Below are 14,122 nucleotides of genomic sequence, written 5' to 3'. Positions count from 1 at the left end.
CTTCAAAAGTGGTCCTACCATGGGTCTGATCCATTTCCGATGATAAGCCAAAATCATCCATTGTGTTGTCTTCAACAAAGTAGTCCACATCATCCATTCTAGTATGAGTATGCCATTTCTTCGAACTCTTTGAAACGATCAATTGTGATTTTCCTTAGGCTGGTATAGAGAGTTTCAATGATCTCTGTATCAAAAGTAATTATTTTTGCCACTTAGGGAAATAGTTCTGTCATTCACCTTCCGTAAGGTGCCCCGTTGTGGTATTAAGGGTAATATATCTCCTCGCTACTCTGAAACTAGTGCACCATCCTATTTAAGCATGGGATTGTTGCCTACCAATTTTAACCTTTGTCATATGTTTCTCATCCATCATCTCTGATGTGTGTTTTGTGTCTCAGCTCAAGAGACGTTTCAACGTCTCATTTCGTGAGTTGATCTTGAGTGCTCGATCTTCGAGGAGATCGATTCCTGTAGAGCTTCTATCTGTCGTCATCGTGTTGGATGAAGATCTCGAAAGCAAAGACGTCACGATCAATATGAAGCAATGAATCAACATCTTTGAGAAGGGCGGTGGGATCGAGAAGATTGTGATAGTTTTGTGACCCCCTTCCCTCTTACCTCACGTCTTGAATCTCGAGACGAGATTCTTGTTTAGTGGGGGTGAGCTGTCACAGCCCCAGCTTTGGCCTTGCTTGTGGACTAGTCTTGGTTGTCGTATCATGTTTAAATTCCGCTTAAGCTTGAAATGGGGATTGATCAAACCCTAGCACCAGAAAGAATCCAAATAGGTTCAAATAAAATCTTTTTCAAAGAACCCAAAATGACCTTTGAAAATGTTCGTGATTTCTGATAAGGTGAAAAACTCTGCCAAAAATGATGAGCATATTTCCTGGCCATTTATGGATTTTTGAATTAACCCATATTGTATTTGAATTCGGGCTTTGAAATGCTATATATAGTTTCAATAGCTCCAATAATTCTGAAACTTTTGCTGGGGCTCTGGAATTATTCAGTTAGCATCCAGAAATATTTTCAGAATTTACTAAAATGGTTTAGTATTTTTACTAAATCAAAGCAGAAGAGAAAAAAATATAGAAAACAATGAATAAAAGAGAAAACTGAAAAGAGAGAGTAGGAGCTTACCTGGCAGCCCACCAGAGAGGCCCAACCCACCAGACCCCTTTGCGAGTAATCCTCCACCTCCTGCCAGTGGGCAGGAGGGCGCGTGCTCGCCGCGCGCTAGCACACGCGCGGCCACCTCCTGCTTCTGCCGATGCATGAGAGCTTCGGAAGCCGCCACACACCCATCCTCGACCCCCTTTCCCGTCGCTCGTCCTCGTCCCATCCTCTAGCCCCCTCTCTCTTGCAGCTAAGCGCCACCCGAGCGTAGCCGTCGCCGCCGCTCGCCGCCCGCACGCCCACCACCATTGTTCTGCCTCGCCGTCATGTCCAGAACCTCCGCCATCCTCCGCCACATCTCCACGTCGAGTCCCACGAGCTCAGACGGCCTGTGAAGTCGCCATCATCCCTGTCTTCAACCTCGGCACCCACCGGACGCACTCATCGATTCGCGTGCGAGAGGTCGTCCCCCTGCCCGCTGAACCACTCTCCGACCTCCCTGTGAGCTCCCGCGTTGAACCCCTCTTCTCCCTCTCTCATTCCCGCTCGCTAGCCTCACTCCCAACCATGGCCGTGAGCTCATCGCCGGCGTCCATGTCGTCGCTGTCATTGCAGAGGACAAACCTCGCGTCCGAGCCCGCGTACATGCTCCCCGTGTTGCTACAAACCTAAAACGCACCCCAGCCAGCTCCCTTTCGTGCTGGAGCGCCGCGCCCGCGCGAGCCCGACCTGCTACCGCCGCAAACCTCATCGCCGGCGCTGCTCCCGGCCACCCCAGCCTCCACCACCACCACCGTAGGATGCGCCACTCCACCCTCTTCTCGTAGCTGCTCCCTGCGCGCCAAAAGAGCCCCTGTAGGTGGATCCCGACGCGCTCCGCCGCGTCCGGCCACACCGGCGGCTAAACGCCGGTAGGTTGACCGCTTTGACCGACGGGGTTTGACCCCTCTCTCTCACTGACATGCGGGCCCCGCCCGAGTAACTAACTTAGTTAGGGCTGATCCTATTTAGGTTAGGTAGGTTAGCCGCTGATAAGTGGGCCGTGGCCCCTGTTAATTAGCTAAGTGTTAAATTAACTTAATTTTAAACCCACAGCCACTGACCTGTGGGTCCAGGGACTAATTAGCCTAGATTAACTTTTAGTTAGTGCTAATTAACCCTATTAGTTGACTGAGTCACTGACCAGTGGACCCCACTGGTCAGGTTTAACCTGGACCGGGTCTGTTGACCTGCTGAGGTCAGCATGACGTAGTGCTGACGCAGTAAATATTTTATGGGATTTAAAATAAATCAGAAATGATTTATTTAATTCAGAAAATATCCAAAACTTCTAAAAATCATATAAAATCAACCGTAACTCCAAATGAAACAAATTATATATGAAAAATTATCAGAAAAATCTGAAGAATCTATTTATGCCATGATCATGCATGTTTGAACAAGTTAAACTCACTGAATAGGACGTATGTTCCTGATTTGTTAGTCGGTGGTTGTTCCCCCTCAGTAGACGTATGTTCCGACGATGAGTTCGATGACACCGATGAAGAGCTACACTATCTTCAGAAGTGCCAGGCAAGCAGAACCCCCTTGTTCATTCCGATACAATCCCACTCTCTCGCTCCCGCTCTCTTTACTGCATTAGGACAACAATGATTCAACTGTTACATGCTGCAGTAGGTGAACCCTTTTCCTCTGCATGACCTGTCATTGCCACAGTAAATAGATGAAACCCACTAGCATGAGTAGGAGTTGTTTGAGCCCTAAGGTGCCTACTCAGTCATGCTTGTTTGTCATGCCTGCTATTTCTTAGAGTTGTGTCAGGTCTGATTCATCGGGGATGAATTGGAAAGTTGTGAACATGTCCTACTATTGAAAGCTAAGTGTATGAACACGATTTGGTAAAGGTAGCGATGAGAGGCCATGTAGGAGTACATGGTGGGTTGTCTCATTGAAACCGTCCTCAGGAACCGAGTTCTGTGTTTGTGATCCATGAACAATTACTACCACACATTGGGCTCCGGGCACTCCAAGCTCTCTCGACTTATTAATCAACCTGATCTTTGTCCAGGAGTTCCAACTAGTTTCTGGTGTTTGTAGGTATTGTTAGTAGTCTACCAAGTGACACCCGGTACAGGTGGGCTTGGGACAGACTAGGCACTGTGGCCGGCTATACCAAGCGTCGCCCGTTTGGTGGGCTTGGAACCCTGTACACATTGTTTGGGGCCGTGAGCGACACCCCGGCCGGATCTCCTTATGGATGGAACCCGAATAGGCGATAAACCTGGACTAGAGACTTGTGTGGTTAGTTAGGTCGTGGCCGACTCCCTCGCCAGGATTCCGCTTGAAGGTTGCCAAGATACACGACGTGTACATGGTGGTAAGAGGCGAGAGCGTGTGTGAAGAAGTACAACCCTACAGGGTTAACATCATCTATTTGAATAGCCGTGTCCACGGTAAAGGACTTCTGGGTTGCCTGTACAGTTCAGATAACTTGAAGTGGATACTCTAAAACTCGCAAGATAAACGTGAGTGCTATGGATGGCCTTCTCGTAGGGAGACGAGAGCGGATCCATAGTGGTGTGTTGTTATGGTGAATATGTGGACTCATGTGCTCCACCTCAAAGAGTTACTTGCAGTCGTAGTTCAAGATAGCCACCGATTCAAAGTTGGCTTGCTGCAGTTAAACTCCACCACCACCCTTTGTTGATACCGATGCATATGTAGCTAGTTCTGATGTAAGTCTTGCTGGGTACATTTGTACTCACGTTTGCTTAATTTATGTTTTTGTAGAGAGACTTCACTCTCGCTAGTAGTTCCGCATGGACTTTGATGTTTAGCTTGTTACCTCAGCTACGATCTTGTGCCCTCGGCAGGGTCTTGTAGATAGTCAGGCTTCTGAGCCTTTTTCTTTTATAGTTGTCTGTACTCAGACAAGTTAAGCTTCCGCTTGTGCTTGTTCCTTGTATGCTCTGTATGTTGGGTCATGAGACCCATGTTTGTAATACTTGGCTCCTCGGAGCCTAATGATAAATACTTTGAGTTGTAGAGTTTTGTTGTGATGCCATGTTGTATTTACACATATCGGGCATATTGTGTGTATGATTGAAATGCTTGGTATGTGTGGGATCCGACAACCTAGTTGTTTATCCTTGGTAGCCTCTCTTATGGGGAAATGTAGTCTAGTGCTTCCACTGAGCCATGGTAGTCTGCTACAGCCCGGTTTACCGGAGTCCTGCTAGCCCAGTTACTACTGCTCCGGAACACTTAGACTGGCCGACATGTGATCCACTTTGTTCATGTGTCTGTCCCTTTAGGGAAATGTCATGCGGTGTCTTCTGGAGTCTTGCTAGCCTGCTACAGCCCGGGTTCCCAGAGTCCCGTTAGCCCAGTTGCTACAACCCGGCTTCACACGCTGATGACCGACACGTTCGATGCTGGTTCATGTATGCCTGTCCCCGTAAGTTAGCGCCACTTTGGGTTCACGACTTGTCATGTCGGCCCGGGTTCTCTGTTATATGGATACTAGTGACACTATCATATACGTGAGCCAAAAGGCCCAAACGGTCCTGGGCCAGGTAAGGTGGCACCCGTGGGAATACCGTGCGTGAGGCCACAAAGTGATATGATGTGTTACATGCTAGATCAGTGTGACTTAGAATCGGGGTCCTGATAGTGCTCCTCCCATCAGATATTGATTACAACTCGCCGTGAGTTTGAGTGAACGGTGAGGAGGTCGCTCAAGAAAACATGAAAGATGACGTCCCCATAGAGGAAGAAGCATACCTCCTCGCCATCAAACGCGCCGGCATGTACCAACAGAAGCCGCATTAGTATTAAGGCCGACGCGTCCGGGCATGCGAGTTCAACATTGGTGACCTCGTCCTACGCCTCAAGAAGAAACCTAGAAAGAACAAGATGTCCTCCCCATGGTAAGGCCCTTTATTGTTCATGTGGTCCTCAACAACAGAGCCTACTACATTCGCAACAAGAAAATAGGTTGGATCACATCACGACCCTGGAGTGCCGAGCATCTTCGCATCTTTTATGCATAGATATATAAGTATGACGTACTTTTCTGCATAAACTATTTTGCAAAATATGCATTTTCATGTACTTTTAGCTCAAATAGTATTAGGTTAGAAAATAAGGAGGTCGCAATGGCCTTCTACACTTTTTCACATCCCTTCTAGTTTGCTAAATGTAACATGACACACAGCTATTCAGCAACAACACACTTTATTTAAACCCCCTGCAGCTCCACCCGAAGGTCGCATTGTACATTTCTGTTTCTTGATCCGGAACCTTGGGGTTGTTTCTTCTACCGACCTCCCATAGCCTAGTGCTCTGGGGCTACATCGAAGCCATTTTGTTAGTAGTCCTTGCTACAAGGAGAGCAACCGTTGAGGATGCCGGATGAGTGAATCAGGCATTCTTGTCACGCCGAGCCCCACGAAATATGCCTATGGCATCTACATGCACCAAAGGAGATATCTGCTCCTAACCCAGACAGAGGCACTTCACCGCCTCTACGGCATAAGAATACCACATATGCCTCATTTTTCAAGCAAACAGAAGCACGTAAAAGGGGTTGTATTAATAAGTACCGCAAAGAAAGTTGCGATTTGCTTTGTTTTCACGCTACATGATTCATGCCTCACGATGACTACAATCAGCAGCAGATGTCGCAGCCGACTCCACATATGCATAAAAACTCCGCGCCAGCCTGACTTGCAGCTCTGTGGTAACCAAGTCACGGATGGACCAGTCCATGTGGCATGCGTGCATCCTCATCAGCACGTACTGAGCACCTGTTGTAGTCACGGCCTCCTGGAGATCCACCAAGCATTGGGTTGCTTCTGGCATGTGCGCAATGCATTGAGCAAGGTCAATGGCCTCTACCTCTCCCAGCCACAAGACCCAGGCGACCTGCACCAACTCCTCAGACATCTTGTCTAGCGTTGAAGCCACAGTACCAGGGCATGCAGAGCTCGGCGGACAAATCAAATCTGGTAGCATGGCTGCACGAAGAATAGAAATCACACAACGCGGTCACGGAAAGTGCAAAAGGCCAAGCCACAAAGCGGAAAAAGGGCTTATCACTCGCGGCAGCCTCCAACTGCCTCTAGCATGAATGTTGCCCTTGGAGATCTCTTGCAGCACGCATTCCGGCCTCCGCCAACGAGGCCTCCCCTGCAGCCCTCCATATGGCCCTGGTTGTCAGTTAGCAGGCCGTTATCTACATTCAACAGCTCCTGGCAGGAGCGGGCCTCCGCACCCTTGACTTATGCCACCTCCTGAGCACGCTTCAAGGCCGTGTAATCGGACTCCACTTGGGCCTGCAGCCGCTAAAGCTGCTCGAAGGCTACAATCTTGCGAAATAACAAAGAGGTCGGCAAAGAATCCTTGTGCAAATAACTAGCTACAACTAGAAAAACTTACATAAGACCTCCACCAGCGACCTCTGTGAACGAGCAATCCGCTCTTCCTCCATCGTGATCTACTGCGTAAAGTTACATGCGGAAATTACGCTCTGCCGCACGGGTGGCCGAGGCCTGGAAAGATGATACAGGAGCCTCAAGCACATTACGACCCATAATTTTCTTAAGGCACGGGGGCTACTGGGTAACACCTAAGATCCTTTTACCTTGATGCGAGTGATACGTCCATTTTGCATCATGTTTTCTTACTATTATTTATAATGTTTTTATCCATAATAATGCTTTTTGGAGTAATTCTAATGCCTTTTCTCTCATAATTTGCAAGGAACACACCAAGAGGGAGAATTCCGGCAGCTGGAAATCTGGACCTGGAAAAGCTACATTAGGCCACCTATTCTGCACAACTCCAAATGAGCTGAAACGACACGGAGATTTTTTATGGATTATTTAAGAAATACTGGAGCCAATAAACACCAGAGGGGGCCACCAGGTGGGCACAACCCACCTTGGCGCGCTAGGCCCCCTAGGCGCGCCCTGGTGGGTTTTGGCCTCCTCGGTCCACCTCCGGTGCCCACCTTCTGGTATATAAGTCATTTTGACCTAGAAAAAATAAGGGGAGGACTTTCGGGACGAAGCACCGCTGCCTCGAGGCGGAACTTGGGTAGGAGCACTTTTGCCCTCCGATAGAGCGATTCCACCGGGGGAATTTCCCACCCGGAAGTGGAAATCATTGTCATCATCATCACCAACAACTCTCTCATCTTGGGGAGGGAAATCTCCATCAACATCTTCAACAGCACCATCTCATCTGAAACCCTAGTTCATCTCTTGTGTTCAATCTTGTTACCGGAACTATCCATTATGCTAATTAATACTCCTCTGATCATGAACATGTTTTTCATTTGTGAGTAGTTACCTTTGTTCTTGAGGTCACGGGAGAAATCATGTTGCAAGTAATCATGTGAACTTGATATGTGTTTGATATTTTGATAGTATGTATGTTGTTATTCCCTTAGTGGTGTCATGCGAACGTCGATGCATTGTGGAGTAGCAATTAGATGGTGGGCTGCGAGAGTGACATAAGCTTAAACCCCAGTTTATGCGGTATTTCATAAGGGACCGATTGGATCCAAAAGTTTAATGCTATGGTTAGAATTTATTCTTAATACTTTTCTCATAGTTGCGGATGCTTGTGGGAGGGTTAATCATAAGTAGGAGGTTTGTTCAAGTAAGAACAACACCTAAGCACTGGTCCACCCACATATCAAATTATCAAAGTAGCGAACACAAATCAAACCAACATGATGAAAGTGACTAGATGAAATTCTCGTGTACCCTCAAGAACGCTTTTCTTATCATAAGAGACCATTTTGGCCTGCCCTTTGCATCAAAAGGATTGGGCTACCTTGCTGCACTTTGTTACTATTATTGTTACTTGCTCATTACAAATTATCTTGCTATCAAACTACTCCGCTACTTACAATTTCAGTACTTGCAGACAATACCTTACTTGGAAACTACTTGTCATTTCCTTCTGCTCCTCGTTGGGTTCGACACTCTTACTTATCGAAAATAGCTACAATTGATCCCCTATACTTGTGGGTCATCAAGGCTATTTTCTGGCGCCATTGCCGGGGAGTGAAGCGCCTTTGGTAAGGAAACATTTGTATAGTGTGCTGAAATTTATTGTCACTTGTTACTATGCAAAACAATCCTTTGAGGGTTTTGTTCGGGGTATCTTCACCTCGTCTGGAACCACAATTAGCAACCCCTCAACCTACCGCACCTACTGAAAATATTGAATATGCAATTCCTTCGGGTATGATAGAACAACTAATCCTTATGCAGGAGATGGAACCGAACATCCTGATATGCACTTGATATATGTGGAACAAATTTGTGGATTGTTTAAGCTTGCAGGTTTACCCAGGGATGAAGTGATGAAAAAGGATTTCCCTTTATCATTGAAGGGAAAAATATTGGCATGGTATAGGCTATGTGATGATATTGGATCATCGAATTGAAATCGTTAGAAATTGGAGTTCCACCAAAAACTTTATCCTATGCATCTAGTTCATCGTGATCGGAATTATATATATAATTGTTCGCCTCGTGAAGGAGAAAGTATCGCTCTAGCTTGGGGGAGGCTTTAGTCAATGTTATATTCATGCTCCAATCATGAGCTGTCAAGAGAAATTATTATCCAGAATTTTTATGCTTGGCTTTCTCATAATGATCAAACCATGCTTGATACTGACACGTCTCCATCGTATCTATAACTTTTTGATTGTTCCATGCCAATATTCTACAACTTTTACATACTTTTGGCAACTTTTTATACTATTTTTGGGACTAACATATTGATCCAGTGCCCAGTGCCAGTTCCTGTTTGTTGCATGTTTTTTGTTTCGCAGAAAATCCATATCAAACGGAGTCCAAACGGGATAAAAACTTACGGAGATTTTTTTAGAATATATGTGAATTTTGAGAAGTGGAATCAACGCGAGACGATGCCCGAGGGGCCCATCAGGGTGAGGGGCGCGCCCCAGGGGGTAGGGCGCGCCCTAGGCCCTCGTGGCCGCTCCGTAAGGCGGTTGGTGCCCTTCTTTCCCCGCAAGAAAGCCAATATCTGGATAAAAAGTATGTCAAAATTTCAGCTCAATCGGAGTTACGGATCTTCGGGAATTTAAGAAACGGTGAAAGGGCAGAATCGGGGAGCGCAGAAACAGAAGGAAACAGAGAGAGATCCAATCTCGGAGGGGATCCCGCCCCTCCGCTGCCATGGAAGCCAAGGACCAGAGGGGAAACCCTTCTCCCATCTAGGGGGAAGGTCAAGGAAGAAGAAGAAGAAGGGGGGATCTCTCCCCTCTCTCCCGGTGGCGCCGGAACGCCGTCGGGGCCATCACCGCGACAACAATCTACACCAACAACTTCACCGCCGTCATTACCAACTCTTCCCCCCTCTATGCAGCGGTGTAACCCCTCTTTTACCCGCTATAATCTCTACTTAAACATTGTGCTCAACGCTATATATTATTTCCCAATGATGTATGGCTATCCTACGATGTTTGAGTAGATCCATTTTGTCCTATGGGTTCATTGATGACCGTGATTGGTTTGAGTTGCATGTTTTATTATTGGTGCTGTCCTATGGTGCTCTCCATGTCGTGCAAGCGTGAGGGATCCCTGCTGTAGGGTTTGCAATATGTTCATCATTTGCTTATGGTGGGTGGCGTGAGTGACAGAAGAACAGACCCGAGTAAGTAGGTTGTTTGCGTATGGGAGTAAAGAGGACTTGATGCCTTATAATGCTATGGTTGGGTTTTACCTTAATGATCTGTAGTAGTTGCGGATGCTTGCTAGAGTTCCAATCATAAGTTCATATGATCCAAGAAGAGAAGGTATGTTAGCTTATGCCTCTCCCTCAAATAAAATTGCAATAATGATTACCGGTCTAGTTATCGATTGCCTAGGGACAAATAACTTTCTTGTGTGACAAAAAGCTCTCTACTAAAACTAACTTAGCTGTGTCTTCATCTAAACAGACCCTACTTTTTATTTATGCGCTCTTTATTATCTTGCAAACCTATCCAACAACACCTACAAACTACTTCTAGTTTCATACTTGTTCTAGGTAAAGCGAACGTTAAGCGTGCGTAGAGTTGTATAGGTGGTCTATAGAACTTGAGGGAATATTTGTTCTACCTTTAGCTCCTCGTTGGATTCGACACTCTTACTTATCGAAAGAGGCTACAATTGATCTCCTATACTCGTGGGTTATCAAGACCTTTTTCTGGCGCCGTTGCCGGGGAGCAATAGCGTGGGGTGAATATTCTCGTGTGTGCTTGTTTGCTTTATCACTAAGTGGATTTTATTTGTTGTTCTAAGTTGTTCTCTATCTTTAGTTATGGATATGGAACACGAAATACCAAAAAAATTAGGTTTACTTGCTACTCATGGAGATGGGGAACCTCCTAAAACCCTCGATGCTCATTATGTGAAAGATATTATGCTCTATTTTAATAATCCTGAGAAAACCCCATTCAATTATATAATGGGAGACACGTTGGATCAACGTGAATACTTTAGGGATTATCGCTTGACTCAAAATGGGAAACTATTATGGGATCAAATTTATATGGTGCATTGGTATGCTCGGCAACTATGCTTGAGATATGATTATACTTGTTGCTCTAGGATGAAGGCTCCACACCTCCCCTTTTCATGCAAATTTAATGATAATGAAACCTTAGCTTCTTATGCTAATGGTATATATGATTACTATGATGTGGAACAAATAGAAGAATTTGTTGGTTTTAAGGGTGCTTATGAAATTGAATCTTTGTTTAAAGAGTTTGAAGATTTTGATGATTCAGTTTATAGACCCGAAAATTTAGCTATCCTTAAATATTGCTATGAGAATATAAATACGATTATTATATTGATGAATTTATTGAGAAAGTCTCCGTTGTCCGAGAAGAGACTAATATTTTGCAGGAGTCTATGGAAGAAGAAATTGATGAAACTGTGAGCTCATTGGATGAAAAAGATGATGAGGAGAGCGAAGAACAAAAGGAGGAAGATGGGATTAGCTACCCATGCCCACCTTCTAATGAGAGTAACTCTCCAAGTCATACATTATTTAATGTCCCTTCATTCTTACCGAAGGATGAATGCCATGATAATTGCTATGATCCCGTTGATTCGATTGAAATATCCCTTTTTGATGAACTTGATGCTTGCTATTCTTGTGGCCAAGATGCCAATGTGAATTATGCTGATGGATATGAACTTGCTATTGTTCCTTATGTTAAACATGAAATTGTTGCTATTGCACCCACACATGATAGTCCTATTATCCTTTTGAATTCTCCAAACTACACTATATTGGAGAAGTTTGCACTTATTAAGGATTATATTGATGGGTGGCCTTTTACCATTGCACATGCTAATTTTGATGAATATAATATGCATGTGCTTGCTGCTCCTACTTGCAATTATTATGAGAGAGGAACTACATCTCTGCCTCTCTATGTTTCCAACACGATAAAAGTGCAAGAAACTTCTTATGCTATGCACTGGCCTTTACTTGATGTGCATGAATTGTTCTTGTATGACATGCCGATGCATAGGGAGAGAGTTAGACTTCGTCATTGATTGATATATGTTGCTTTGTGCTCACTACTAAATGCCAAATCATTGCTAATTCAAATTGGCTTTGATATACCTTGGGATCCGGGTGGATTCATTACCTGAGCACCTTATGCCTAGCTTAATGGCTTTAAAGAAAGCGCTGCCAGGGAGACAAACCGGAAGTTTTAGAGAGTCATTTATTTCTGTTGAGTGCTTTTATAGAGTTTAAAAACAAAATAAATAAATAGGGGAACCCAAAACTTTTCAAAAAGGAAAGTGAAAGTGAGAGAGACAAGCATTTTTGAAGTGAGGGAGCTCCTTGAACTTTATTCATGCTCACGGAAACTTTGTGAATCTTGATTACATAAACCTTTCAACAAAAATAATTACCCCCTTGTACAATTCCATTGTATTATAAAAATAATGTGCTAAGATTTTCCTTTAGGATGTCTACATTGCTTGTTGGTTTGTGCGGTGCAAAACAGAAACTTGGGCTGTAGTGCACGATTTTACATTTTTACTGGAACGTCAAACGGTTCTGAAACTTTTTCACTGTCTTTCTATACAAATTGTTTATTTTTCCTATTTTTTTCAGAATTCTTGATAGAGGCAAAGGTGTCCCGATGTTTCGATGAGATGGTGACTATCGTTTTCTGTGGGAGTCGACCTTGACGATCCGACTACGAACGTGCGAGACGTTGCGCCTTAGCAATCGCTAAACCAACTTCTGAGGGTTATTGACCACGCCGGAGCACGATCAACCTGACCACGAGGGTCTGTTTCCTGCAAGCAAACGAAGAACAAGCAATAAGCTAATATTGCAATATGGATATTGCGAATATAAGATGAAAGCTTTATTGATCAAGGTGGGGTTCTGTGACGCCTTGGTCTGGTCGTTGAACACAAACGAAGTACGCAAAGTTGCAGCTATGGCGAACTTTTAATCTAAACAAAACCCAAAGTCTAAACGATGCCCTAAGGGCTGTATATATGGAGGAGAGAGGGGGAATTTCGTGGCCCTTGGTGGAGGGGTCCGAAACCAACCCTAACTCTTGTTTCCCCACACATACGGACTCTAAAAACAGCCTATACTTAAGTACTTCGAAAATACATGGGCCTGGCCCAATAATAAGGTGATGCAGCACCTAAAATAGCCTCTGGACGAAATTTATGAAGTGGCATCTTGTATATTTCGTCCCATGCTTCATGCACTCATTATGGTGGCTTCAAAGTCCTGGAATCATCACTTGTAACTCCGTTCTTGTTCCCCTTGCGCATGCCATCATCTCCATGCTTGAACTTGCTCCAAGATTCATCTTTCTTGTCCAAGCTAGGCCCTTCATTTGTAAGCAAAACAAATGTATCCAATTTAGGCAGCATCATATTCTCATGAACATTAGAATCGTTACCAAGAAACGAAAGTACCTGATAATTCAATTTGCGTGCGCGAGCTCTAGTAATCGGTCCAGTATGTATATCAGCAAGGGCTGTGGGTGTAACAATGGTATTGATGTCCTCATCATTTGTGGAGTTCCAGAAGTATGGTGAATGTTCAGATTACTACAGACTGTCCTGTTTAAGACAGATTCTGTTTTTGATGCATTGTTTGCTTGTTTTGATGAAGCTATCGATTGCTATCAGTAGATTAAGCCATGGAAAATTTATATTACAGTAGCTACAATGCAAAAAATAATATGAATTGGTTTGCAACAGTACTTAGAGTAGTGATTTGCTTTATTATACTAACGGATCTTACCGAACTTTCTTTTGAGTTTTGTGTGGATGAAGTGAGGAGAAGGAGGAGAGGCAAGAGCTCAAGCTTGGGGATGCCCAAGGCACCCCAAGTAAATATTCAAGGAGAGTCAAGCGTCTAAGCTTGGGGATGCCCCGGAAGGCATCCCATCTTTCTTCAACAAGTATCGGCATGTTTTCGGTTTCGTTCCGTTCATGTGATATGTGCAAATCTTGGAGCGTCTTTTGCATTTAGTTTTTCACTTTTCTTTGATGCACCATGCTGGTATGAGATAGTCCATGGTTGATTTATATAATTCTCATTGCACTTCACTTATATCTTTTGAGTATGGCTTTATAGAATGCTTCATGTGCTTCACTTATACCATTTGAAGTATGGATTGCCTGTTTCCCTACACATAGAAAACCACCATTTCTAGAATGCTCTTTGGCTTCACTTACATCTGTTAGAGCGTGGGCATATGTTTTTGTAGAAATAATTAAACTCTCTTGGTTCACTTATATCTATTTAGAGAGTTTATAGGAGTTGGTCATTCATATGGTTAGTCATAAAATCCTACATAAAACTTGTAGGGCACACTCAGATTGTCCAAACTTCCGGTAGGCCAACCCAGAGTTGCCCCTGGTAGCCACCGGCGGCTGACGAGGTGGACCAACACTCAGAGGAGCACTGGCCCGGG

Source organism: Triticum dicoccoides, chromosome 3A (assembly GCF_002162155.2).
Source record: "Triticum dicoccoides isolate Atlit2015 ecotype Zavitan chromosome 3A, WEW_v2.0, whole genome shotgun sequence".
NCBI lineage: Eukaryota > Viridiplantae > Streptophyta > Magnoliopsida > Poales > Poaceae > Triticum > Triticum dicoccoides.
Note: the sequence above shows the minus strand (reverse complement) of the source record.